At 43.5% G+C, this 13,521-nt stretch overlaps 1 protein-coding gene across 2 annotated transcripts in view; it reads right to left on the bottom strand.

Moving 5' to 3' along the window:
• NMNAT2 (nicotinamide nucleotide adenylyltransferase 2) overlaps positions 1 to 13,521 on the bottom strand; it is a 160,629-nt gene that overhangs the window by 119,003 nt on the left and 28,105 nt on the right. The gene's annotated exons all lie outside the window — the stretch shown is intronic.

The raw sequence follows: 13,521 nt of genomic DNA, 5'->3' as shown, positions 1-13,521 counted from the left end.
ATTTAAATCTGCTCTCTCCAATTACTCTCCTCTTTCTTATGTTCACTCCATCCAGCTTCTGCCCCCACCACTCCAGCAAATCTGCTCTTGTCAAAGCCTTCGATGGCCTCTGCTTTGAGACACCAGCAGTCAGTTCCTAGAGCTCATCTTAGTTGACCTCTCAACAATGTTCAATGTGGTTGATCTTGCCCCCACCTTGAAGCACCAGCTTCACTTGGCTTCCAGGACCTCACAGTGTCCTGATTTCCCTATGCCTCTGTAGAGAGCAAGATGGAGTCCCTTGTGTCAAACAGTGATGTAAGCAGCCAAGGGCATAGTAGCTAAGACCAGAGATCACTGAGACCAGCACAGGCCGATGGCACCCAGGACTGATAACCAGCAGAAACAAAGGAAGCCTACAGAAGCCCACAGCTGATTAAACTCCTTTAAAAAGGAGGACTTTTAGGGGCACCTGGGTGGCGCAGTCGGTTAAGCGTCCGACTTCAGCCAGGTCACGATCTCGCGGTCCGTGAGTTCGAGCCCCGCGAGTTCGAGCCCCCGTCAGGCTCTGGGCTGATGGCTCAGAGCCTGGAGCCTGTTTCCAATTCTGTGTCTCCCTCTCTCTCTGCCCCTCCCCCATTCATGCTCTGTCTCTCTCTGTCCCAAAAATAAATAAACGTTAAAAAAAAAAATTTTTTTTTAAATAAAAAAATAAAAAATAAAAAAATAAAATAAAATAAAAAGGAGGACTTTTGCAGCAAATGGTAGACTCTCCAGACGCTGACCCTTTCATGTCTGATTGCATCAAAAAAGGCAACTGCCAATGAAGGCTCTGCCTGATTGATCTCTGAACATAACAAGGGATTCTCCACTGCTTGAACAAAATAAGCTGTACATGTCAAGAGCTGACCTGGACCAAGGCCTCATCTCAACTGTGCACTCACGGACTGACCTCACATTTGGTTCGTTAACTTCCTGCCCCTTGTTGTATCTTGTTGGTTGTGTGACTTTGTATTGTGCTTTGCTTTGTGTGACTTGAATGAAGCAAAGTTAAATACGTAGAAATGTCATTGAGTTTGGAATCCTGAACCTGCTTTAACCTTGCTTTATGATCGAATAAAGCTGACATTGTGGAAAGACACAACTCGTGTGTGTGCCTTCATAGCATGCTCGAGACAGCGTCATTGGCTGTCTTTCAAAGTCAGTGTCACTCCCTTCCCTCTACCCCTCCCACCCAGCCCCTAGTCCCTAAACACTGCAGTGCCACAACACTTGGTCCTTGACCTCTGCTTGTGGACACTCACTCCCTCAGTATTCTCAGCCAGTCTAGTGGCTTCAAATATAAGCTATGTGCTGATGACTTTTGAGTTATTTATTTATTTGTATTTTGGGTTCCTGCTGGTATATGCTTACTCAACATCTTCATTTGAATATCTAATCATCTTCTCAGAAGTAACATATCCAAGGTTGAGCCCCTGATATTCCCTCCCAAGCCTGCTCTTCCCACAGTCACCCCGCATCAAAAAATGGTGATTCCATTCTTCCAGTGGCTCATGCCAAATGCCTCTGCTCATCCTTGATTCCTTTTTTTTCTCACCAAAACAGAGCTAATAGTAAATCCTATTGGAGCTTCCTACAAATTACATCTAGAATCCTATCTCTTCTTCCCACCTTTACCTCCCTGATCCAAATTACCATCATTTCTTTTCTAGATTACATGTAGTAGCTATATCACTGGTTTTCCTGTTTCTATTCTCATCCCTGATGGTTTATTCTTATCATTGCAGTCAGAGTAAGTCAATGGAAGTCAGATGATATAACATCATCAAGACCTTCAAATGGCTACCCTTTTCCTTTGAAGTAAAATCCAAAGTTCTGACAAAGTCCTTCATGGCCCTACATAATCAGGCCATCCATTATCTCTCTAGCCTCATCCACCACTCTTTCTCCCCACTCCAGGCACATTGGTTTCCTTATTTTTCTCTTGGGCATTTGAGAGCAGCACTCACATCAGCGCTTTTTCACTTGCTGTTCCCTCTGCCTGGAATGCTCTCACCCCAATACCCATATGGCTGAATCCCTCACCTCCTTCAAGTCTGACCACCCTCTAAAATTGTAACCCCCATGGGGCACCTGGATGGCTCAGTTAGTTAAGTGTCCAACTTTGGCTCAGGTCATGATCTCATAGTTTGTGACTTTGAGCCCGAAATCGGGCTCTGTGCTGACAGCTCAGAGCCTAGAGCCTGTTGCGGTTTCTGTGTCTCCTGTGTCTCTCTCTGCCCCTCCCCTGCTCATGCTCTGTGTGTCTCTCTCTTTCTCAAAAATGAATAAACATTTAAAAAAATTCTTAATAATAAATAAAAATAAAATAAAATTGCAACCCCCATCCCAGGTCCTCCTTATTTCTCTATCATGCTCTTTTTTTCCTCCGTTGCACTCTGTGGCGCTTATAAACCTAACACACTACATAATTATTTATTTTGTTTATTGTCTTTCTGCCTCTTCTAGACTGCAAATGCCATTAAAACTGGGATTTGTATCTGTTCTGTTCTCTGATGTATCTCCAGCAATTGGACAAGTGCTTACACATACTGAGCACTTAAATAAGTATTGGTCATGAGGATGTTGCTCAAAATCATAAAGAGCAATCTCTGGAAATTGTATGATCCTTCACTGCTCCAGAAATTAATTCAACTCAAGAGGGAGATAAGTTCATTCTCGAACTAAATATACTTTTGCTATATCAAGATTACACATCTTTAATCATAATATCATAAAAGTAATAACTCCTATTTATATAGTGCTTTCCAGTTTACAGAATTCTTGGCCCCATATAATTATATTTCATCCTCAGGACAACTCTGAAATTGAACAAGGCAGAGAGTGTCAATCCCACTTTACACATGAGAAGGATAAGCCCCAGAGCAGTTAAATATCAGCTTCAGGGTCACCCAGCCAATGAGTGCAAAACTGGGATGAACCCAAGTCCCCTGAGTCCAGGATTAGGGCTCTTGCCACTACCAGTCAGTCTTTAAAGAAACAAGTTGGGGGCACCTGGGTGGCTCAGTCGGTTAAGCAGCCAACTCTTGATTTTGACTCAGGTCATGATCTCACAGGTTGTGAGTTTGAGCCCACATCAGGCTCTCGCGCTGACAGCACAGAGCCTGCCTGGGAGTCTCTCTTTCTTGCTCTCTCTCCATCCCTTTCTGCTTCTCTCGCTCTCTCAAAATAAATAATTAAGCTTAAAAAAAAAATAAAGAAACAACCTGTCCTATACAATCAGGCCATCCATTATCTCTCTAGCCTCATCTACCACTCTGTCTCTCCCCACTCCAGGCACATTGGTTTCCTTATTTTTCTCTTGGGCATTTGAGAGAAGCACTCACATTAGGGCTTTTTCACTTGCTGTTCTCTCTGCCTGGAATGCTCAAATGAGTACTGACAGGATCTGGGACTTTCACTCTCCTAATCTACTCTTGATTTTATTCCACAAATATTGTGTTCTTCCTCTGTTCCAGCACTGTTCTAAACACTGGGCATATGGTACAGGCTAAGTACAGACCAGGAGAAGGTTATGTTCTCATGGGGTGTCTACTCCTAGAGAAGAGATGTCAATAAACAAGTAAACAATTAAAGACCCCTAAAATACATCAGGGGTAATAGCTCTATGAAGGGAAAGGGATAAAGGTCAATGCAGAGTAGAGCAGAGGAGCTAACGTTAGGGATGTCCAGCAATAACTCATTAACATGTTACCCACAAATCCTTCCTCTGGCAGCAGGGTGGACAGTGCTTCAAACTGTTGAATGGAGACCCTGTAAAATCATACATTTGAATAACAAAGATGTGCAAGAGTCCCACTCTAGATGCTAGGTAATTGGGGTGGTCTTAAAGCTAAACAGAGCCTGGGTGACAGTTTCAGAGGACAACACTAGGACAAACAGCCCCAAGTTATAAGAACCCAGATTTTGCTCATGACAGAAGAGCTTTCTAATAAATAAAGCTGCCAGCCATGAAACAGACTGGAAATGAGCTGTCATGAAAAGTATCCAATAAGCGACTGCATGACCTCTGAAGTCTCTTCCAACTACAAATCTGATTATGGTCCATTCTATGGAGACTCTGTCTACCTTAAGTCATCATTAGTTCCTGTGGATGATGGGGTGAGGACAGGTGCAAAAATCTGGACCTAGATCCTGGTTCTCTTGCCAGCCCTCACAGAGGATGAGCAGTCACTTGACTGTTGGCCCTAGATCTTTCCAGCAGCAGCAAAAGCAGACTGTTCTGCAGGGAGACAAGGGGCACAGATCCTTACCCTGCAGGATCTACCAAGGGCTCTCATCTAAACGAGGCGTTAGGCCCAGCAGGAACAGGCAGGATGCCTTCGGCACTCATTCTATTCTCGCTGACAGGTAAGCCACCAGTGATTACAAACAGGAGAAGAGCAAATTGTGCTGGACAGGAGGCTGCCTCCCCAGTGACTTCTGGATGTTCACCGGCAATGCCCACACTTCTGCAGGCCTCTCTTGAGGTCTCAGCCCGCTCACAGCATCCACTGACGTCAATCACCCACACTCTGCCTTTCTGTCATTTCCCAAATCCCCCACTATACTGGCAGGCAGACCTCCGGGGTGGCTGCATGCTGGCCCAGGCAAGATGTCAGGGGACAGACACTGAAATGATTACAAGTATTCCCCACATTCGTCCATCACTTACTGTGGGCCGGACCCTTTGCTAAAAACTCTGTATGTGACGGGATGGGCTATAGTCTTTGCATACGGGGCTGGGGCATGCTTGGAGAACTACAGCTGGGCAGAGTCTGTCTAGGGGCTGTTGCTTACTAAGTGGGGTAGGCAGGCTGGCAGAAGGGTTGAGAGAGGTGGGGAGCGTGACAGAGAGGGAGCTGAGCCAGGAAAGCTAAGCGTGGGGTTAAGGTGAGGGGGAAAGGATGGTATTTTGTGGGAAGGACTTGGGCTGGTGGGGGGCAGCTGCTTGAGGAAGAGAGGCAGATCTGCTGTCACAGGGGAAGAACCCAACTTTCTGTAGATGTGAGTGCGACATTTTAGAAACTGGTGATTTACACTGTAACCCCTTCTATCTCTTTGTAAAATATTGAGTCAAGTCTCCATCACTCAGTCCTTAGGGACCAGATCTGTGATTTTGCAAGGGGTGAAACAATGCACTGGGGCCCACAGTGAAAGCCAGGCAGTCACACAAGACAATATATCCACTTTTATTTTATTTAATGCCCACAATAGCCCAGTAGGTTAGGGACTATTATACACTCATTTTACTGTGTCGGGGGAGGGAGGTTACTGAATAATTTGTTGTAGACACCCTTGACAGCTACAATGTGAAAGGAGAGAATATTATAGTTCCATCTGTCCACTCTGACCCTGTGCCTTAAAGTTAGCAGAAAGGGGGTGGGGGGGCTCCTGGGGGGGCTCAGTCACTTAAGCATCCGACTCTTGGTTTTGGCTCAGGTCATAATCTCATGGTTCATGAGTTTGAGCCCCAAGTTGGGCTCTGCACTGACAGCGTGGAGCCTGCTTCAGATCCTTTGTCTCCCTCTCTCTGCCCATCCTCTGCTCACTCTGTCTCTCTCAAAAATAAATAAACATTTTAAAAAAGGTTAGCAGAAAGGTGACTATGGCTATTTCACTCCGTGTACGGTTGTCACCCAGGGCCCTTCTTGATTTGCTCCCGATCTTCCCCTGCTTCTGGGCTGAGCCCTTCTTGTAGCTCTCTTCTCTGTCCCTCTGGACTTGTCCACAGGTCTCCTTGGAGCTCCACAGAGTCTTCTGGCCCTTCCACACTTGGCTGCTTTGGCCAGGATCCCTAGCAGTGGCCCACTTGGTAGATACAAGTGTCAGAGGAGGCCCAGCCTGTTTCTGCATTGTCACAGCCCTGAATCCAGTGCTCAGCATCCCTTCTCACTCAGCAAATGATCAAGGCAGCATTTTGCAGGAGCTAAAATAGTAACCAGAATCACAGCATCTGGGTCTACATTTCTGCCCTCTACACATTTGCTGTGTGACTTGACACAAGTTACCTAACACAAGTTAGCTAGATCACTAGCTAAATGGGAATGCTAATAGGATTGTTATAAGGACTAAATGAAGTAAGACCAGAAGAGCATGAAACCAGTTCCTGGGGCATGGGGAGCCGGGGTGGGCCAGTCGGTTAAACGTCCAACTTGGACTCAGGTCATGATCTCACAGTTAGTGGGTTCGAGCCCCACGTGGGGCTTTTCACTGACAGTGAAGGGCCTGCCTCAGATCGTCTCCCTCTCTCTCTGTCCCTCCTCTGCTTGCATTCTCTCTCTCAAAAACAAACATTAAAAAAAGAAGAAGAAACATTCACAAACCTTTAAAAAAAAGTGCTTGGCACAAAGTAAGTACTCAATAAACATTAGCTTATGTTCATTTATGGTGATTATTTATTGGAGAGTGTTAAGATGTCCTTGGAACCACAGTAGAGGGGACGGCCATCTTGCCAGCGCAACCCAACCTAAAGCCCCTAGTAGCTGCCAGAACGAATTGGAGGTCAACCAATCACCGATCGACAGCACCACCTGACGCGAAAAAGGCCCACCCGGACCTAAACCCGGAACCGCTGCAGCTTAAAAACCCCACCCCACCACACCTGGGCGCGACTTCCCTGACTCCTGTCTCTGTCTCTGTCTCTGTCTCTGTCTCTGTCTCTCTCTCTCTCCTCGCCCGAGACCTTAGCTCCCAAATAAAGCCTTTGACTGCTAAAATTTTTTAGCCTCTGACTCCTGTCTTTACCCTGCCTTACGACTGACCCTAACAGAGAGGATGAGCAGGGTTGGTCACAACATAGGCCAGAAAAATTCCATGGTATTAAGGAGGTCAGGCTACAGTCTTTCCCTGCTTCCTGGGGGCAGGAAGAATAGCTGTGGTTCCATTTCCCACAAAGGCCTTTGGGCATGAACCCTCTGGGTATGTTTCAAGCCTAAGGAAAAGGAAGGGGAAAGGAGGCTGAGATCACCTAATTGACAAGTTGGGTTTTCTTTCCTCTTCTTCATCCTTTTAATTTCCAAAGCTCGGACTTTACCCCAAAGCCATTGCCAGATGATAAAACAATTTCTCCTAAGCCATTCATTTCTTACTCCTTTTCACCTTCCCAGTCTTTTCAAACACAAAGTGTTTCTACAGTTCTTTAAACAAACAAACCAAAAAATTTTTTTGATCACAATAGACTGAAATAAACCAATTTGCATCTAAAAGAAATGCAAGTGTGTAAATGGCTGTGGGTTGCTTGCAGTGGGGGATGGGAGCACATGCAGGCAGGCAAAGCCAGAAAAACAACATTAAAGTACCCAACTGGCCACGGTGATGACAGCCCCCACTCCGGAAAACGTCCTTACCAGCTTCCCTGTCCGTGGCCAGAGCTCCAAGACCACGCATGAAACCATGAAGAACCAATCTTAACAAAACCAGAGCAGCCCACAATGGAGAAGTCTTTCAAACCTCTTTTATGAATATTCACAGCTGCTAGATTTACCGGGCAAACTGGGATGTTGGGCTACAACATTCCCCAAAGGATTCTGCAGGGAGTTCTTTATTCACTACATTTAAATGCAAATAGTGACAAAACTGCATGACAATACACTTTGAAAAGTTTATTTAAAACAGCACAAGGGAAGGATTAAGGCACCAATAAGAAGGATTTTATTTTAATTTCCTACAAGGGGTAAAAGTTAGGCCAAACGGAAGCTCAGAATTCAAATGTTATCCCAGGAGCAAAACTGTCACCAAACAGAATTTACTTGTTTTCCTCCTCCTCTGAAGAAATGGAAGAAAAAAATTCCCACTGTTTTTTGGTTGTTGTTCACCAATGACATCTATAACCACTAAGCAGGACTCCTGATCAGCATCTGATCAGCATGAGCTTACCTCACCAAACTGATAACTACAAGTAAAAGCCCAGAAACTTTATGCTTAGCCTGTGCCATATATATATATATATATATATATATATATATATATATACACTGTGCCATATATATATATATGTACATGTATATATAAAATATATATATATTAGAGTGATAGAGAGTGCAAGCCAGGGAGAAGGGCAGAGGGGGAGAGAGAGAGAGAGGGAGGGAGAGAGAGAGAGAGGAGAGAGAGAGAGAGAGAGAGAGAGAGAGAGAGAGAGAGAAAGAATAATAAGCAGGCTCCAAGCTCAGTGCAGAATGTGACACAGGGATCAATCCCGTGATCCTGGGATCAAGAACTGAGCCAAAATCAAGAGTCAGGCGCTCAACTGACTGAGGCCTCCAGATGCCCCTACCCTGTGCCATATGGAGGGTGAATGTATACACTTTCTGGAAACAGTTCCTAGACCCCTCTTCTGATTTATGAGAAGCTCTGTTTTTCAGAGCCCCAAACTGGGGCTCGCTGATGTAGAACATCTTCTAACACAGACATTCATGGCTTTGAATGACAAGGGATAAGGAGCTGAATGTTGTAGGTCAAGGAAGAATGGCCCATTGTGTCCGGTGGGAGTTCAACTCTAGAGGGGAGCCTTCCAGGCCCCACATGAGAAAGATTGCTGTGAAGGCAATTCCAATGATAAAGTGTCACTTACTGTCGATTGGGGTGAAGGCATTATTATGTCTGCTCAAAGATGGAAATTAGACATTGTCCCCCCACTTTCCCAACTGCAACTCGAGCTGTCAAACAAACAAACATGAAGCAAGGAGGAGAAAGATCCAGTCTGTTAACGGAGGTCTCACATAGACAGAGAAGCAATTATGTACTAGGTGAAAGGCTCTCACCTTGAAACAATAGGATGTCCGGGATTTACTTCAAAAAATATAGGGCAAACGTGGGGAATTGTGTCTGAGTATCAATGACTCAAGATGGGCAAAGAATTGATCATTATTCAAGTTGGGTGACAGGTACTTTGGGGTTCCGTGTACCATTGCTTCATTGTTTACTTTTGCATGTTTGGAAATTTCCATAAGAAAAATGACTTTTTTTGTTATTTGTTTTTAAATTCCACCTGCCCAATTTATTTAAAAAAAATTTTTTTTAATGTTTATTTATTTTTGAGACAGAGAGAGACAGAGCATGAACAGGGGAGGGTCAGAGAGAGGGAGACACAGAATCTGAAACAGGCTCCAGGCTCTGAGCTGTCAGCACAGAGCCCAACGCGGGGCTCGAACTCAAGGAACGCAAGATCATGACCTGAGCCGAAGTTGGCCGCTTAGCCAACTGGGCTACCCAGGCGCCCCACAACCTGCCCAATTTAAATGTGATACTGCCCACCTCTATTGGGACAAAGTCACCATTGCTGGGAACAAAGCATTTCTGCCACTCTTATGGGAACCTTGGGAATAGAGTAGTGCCAATAGCATAACCATGACAGGAAGAGTTAGACAAGATAGGAAGAAAGTTCTGAGTTCAGTCCCCAAAGCAAGACTTAAACATGGATGAGAGCTTATTTGGAGCTCTCAACAGAACCCATTAAAAAAATAACATACGCTGCAATGAAATATCAAGAGACTTGATAATTCAAGAATTCAGACACTTCTAGTCTCATCCCTGTCTGGAAACCTGCAAAGTTTCTTTTTTTTTTTTTTAACAATTATTTATTTATTTTGAGAGAGAGACAGAGAGCTTGAGCGGAGGAGGGACAGAGAGAGAGAGAGAGAGAGAGAGAGAGAGAGAGAGAGGGGGAGAGAGATGCAGAATCCAAAGTAGGCTCCAGGCTCTGAGCTCCCAGTACAGAGCCCGCTTCAGGGTTTGAACCCACCAATTGTGAGATCCTGACCTGAGCTGAAGTCGTATGCTTAACCGACTGAGCCACCCAGGTGCCCCTAAAGTTTCTTATTCTAAAGGCAGCATGTCATTCCCAGTGTATGGCTGACATCTCACATAGCTAGGCATGTGCGCAGACCTGCAAGGTTCCAGAGGATACCACATCTTGACAATATACCAGTCAGGTTTTTTGTTGTTTTAACCAGCTAGATCTTTAAATAAATTGGGCTAGTTCAACAGCTTAGTCCACCAAATTGATTGATCACTCAGAATATCAGGACATTATAGCATGTGGGTAGCAATAGCTTGTCTTACCTGATTTAATTAGAAAGAGATCCACAGAACCCCATAAATAAAGGGAACATCCAGTAAGTTAAGTCCAATAATAGATAAGACATCACACACACACCAGGTCACATTAGAATGCAGCATCATGAGGGGTGCCTGGGTGGCTCAGTCGGTTAAGCGTCCGACTTCAGCTCAGGTCATGATCTCACGGTCCGTGAGTTCGAGCCCCGCGTCGGGCTCTGTGCTGACAGCTCAGAGCCTGGAGCCTGCTTCAGATTCTGTGTCTCCCCCCTCTCTGCCCCTCCCCTGCTCATGCTCTGTCTCTCTCTATCTCAAAAATAATTAAAAACATTAAAAAAAAAATGCAGCATCATGAACGGAACATAACATTTAACGAGGAATATAGACAACGAAGATATGTTCAAAGAAGATGAGCCAGAGTGTTATAAAGACTAGAAACAGTAATGGATGCCTTGCTGAAAGAATTTGAGTTTTTTTTAGGCCTAAAGAGAGGCCTGGGGAGGAGAGTAGCTGTCTTCAGCCATTCCAACGTCTCACAAGTAGAAGAAGACAGATTAAACATCTTCTGTGGATCTCAAGGGAAAAAAACGAGGAAAAGAACTTCCAACACAGGAAAGTCTCAGGAAGGCCAATGTCAGCCTAATAGAAGGAGCAATCTTGAAAGAAAGTAAAACTGTGCCAAGTGCCGTTTGACTGCTTTGGACAACACTGCCTTCTCTGGCCAGGAAGATCTGACTCGGAGTTTGGACAGACACTAGCAGAAATGTTTTAAAGGGGATTTCAGTACAGAATATCTTGCATGATTTTGAAACCTCCTTCAAATGGGGATTCTGCAATTTCCGAAGATGGAGACTTGCAATCAACAAACCAGGTTTTCTGTTCCTTTTGCCTATTGGAAGTAAACAATGTACAGAGTTTCCTTTGCCAGGTGACTTGTGCATAAAACCTTTTTCAAACTGTCAATAAACAAAAATAAAACTTAACTCCTCAGCCATCCTCCAACCTACCCCACCTCCCTGAGAAGCCATCCCTAGATGTACCAGGCATCTAACTGAAGCAATCCAGGGGACAGTGGTAGGATTCACCTTCATCCTTGACCCCACGTTTTCACTCCTGCTAAGTTATTTACTTAATAGCTCCCCAAAATGACTTGTAGGTTCCCTCTGTGGATATCTGGAAAGGCTATACTGTGGGATAGGATTCCTCTCTGGGACACATGAGACTTCTCATCTTGGGACAGCAGTCATCTCAATTTTGAAGTCCCTGAAGAGTGTTCTGTGATTTGTCCTATTGCCTGACTCTGTCATACTTGATTTCTGTTTTCCTGTATTTGCCGATTCCCCAATTCTTGTCTGATTTCTGATCACCTAGTTTACCTTTAAGAATTCTAAATATTCCTAACAGTTTAGGATTCTAAATACTCCTAAAAGTTCAATCATTCAATTATTTGGTAAATATTTACAGAAACTTCCATATGCCCAGAGCACTGTGCTAGGCACCTCAGGAGATACAGAACGCCATATGACCCTGGCAAGGGCCTAAATCAGATAGAGAATATGTAACATGGACAGAAATAGCTACACCCCACAACACAAGGTGCTAAGTGCTATAAGAGAGGTACAAACCAAGTGCTATCAGAGTTCACAGAGAGGTGAGATGCTACAGAAAAACGAGATGTAACTCCAAGAGCAGGCTGCAAAAGCCTGATGCAACTGTTGTGCTAATCTTTTAAAATCCTCAAATACAAAGTATGTAAGATATTAGATTTAAAGAAGGAGGTAGCTGTGAATCAGGAAAAGGATGTTCTGGGAAAATACATCTAATGTTCAATGGCAGATAAATGCCCAACAGCAGCCAGAGGGGCTAATCAATGTCCAATGTAAACCGAAAACCAGAAAATCATCCCCATTGTGAACACGATCATTTACTCAGTCAGCTGGAAAAATTACAATTATGAAATTGAAACTGCATTTACTGCTTAAACAAGTCTTTTTGGTGATTTAGTTTAGACTGAAAATTGTTCTTTAAAGAGTTCCTCTGGGTAATGGACTTCAACACACTTTATATTTTTGGAAACCTTTAGATTCACTCCCCATTCCAACCCCCAGAGGTAGGTTATATCAGGGATAGGCAAACGTCTGTAAATGGCCAGATAGTAAACAGGTTAGGCTTTATAATTCATAAGGTTTCTACCACAACTGCTCACATCTGCTGCTGAGTATGGCTGTATGCCAATAACATTTTATTTATAAATACTAAAATTTATATTTCATAAAATTCTCACGTGTCACAAAATATTCTCCTTTTCCTTTTTTTTTTCCCAACCAGTTAAAAATATAAAAACCATTCTTGGCTTGGAAGCCACATTTGGCCAGCAAGCTATAGTTTGCTGACCCTGGGTTATATCAATCACTCTGTTTACACATGAGAAAACAAAGGCTAAAGGAGACTAAGTATATTCCCTAATCAATACCAATTCAGTTTATTAATATCCATATGTAGAGAAATAATGAAGCAATAGGAAAAACTAAGACATTTATCCCTTCTTTATCAACACTATTCACAGCATGGAAAAATCACATATTATCTATAAACTTTGATTCCCAGGGCATCACAAATAAATTTAAACTGTGCTTAGCCAGATTGGTTCCTGGTAAGTGAAGCAATTATGGCTTAAATTTGTATGTATAATATTTTGTTGTCTTCCTTAATTTATAATGGGTAGCAGTCTCTAACTTAACAACAACAAAAAACATTTGCCTACAGATCTCGTAGTTCATGTGACAAACCACACACTGCTAAATATTTATCAGCACATAAATATTTCAAAAGAAAGATGAATAGTTATTGATGTATTTTAATCTCACTGCTGCATGGAATGAGTATTCTGCCTCTCTGTGGGAACCAAGATGAAGGGTTGGGAAATGCTGAAGAATAAAGCATTCCGAGCCCAGCCCCCCACTGGAATGTCACTTACTTGAGGATTTAAAATGATAGAACACTAAATTTCAAAGTCATGTAAACTCATAGTTTTATAGCAAGAGCATAAGCATACTTCTTCAAGACCTCCTAAAAGGATGAGAGCTAAAAACAAGCGTCAAAGAAAAGGATCTCTATGGTCTTTACTCTCCTGACAATTAAGCCTATGGAAAAGAGAGAAAACACGTGATCTAAAATTCTACCAAATTATGGACAATAAAACTAGGGTGAATCAAGTTCACCAAATCTGAGAGTATTTGAACAATGAGGGGCCATCCTATTGATGTGCCTTCTAAACGAAGGCATACGTTTAGAACATAGGGCATACGTTTAGAACATAGGTGAGGACAACTTCCAATCAGGGAAGAGGTTGGTTGTTTGGGTGGGCTGTACCGTAGTATTATTTTTCACTTAATGTATTTTTTTAGTAGATATGGCTTGTGTGATAGACAATGCTTCCATTTAGGA

Source organism: Prionailurus viverrinus, chromosome F1, assembly GCF_022837055.1.
Source record: "Prionailurus viverrinus isolate Anna chromosome F1, UM_Priviv_1.0, whole genome shotgun sequence".
In the NCBI taxonomy this organism is placed as follows: Eukaryota; Metazoa; Chordata; class Mammalia; order Carnivora; family Felidae; genus Prionailurus; species Prionailurus viverrinus.
Note: the sequence above shows the minus strand (reverse complement) of the source record. Positions and strands in the feature narration are given on the sequence as shown.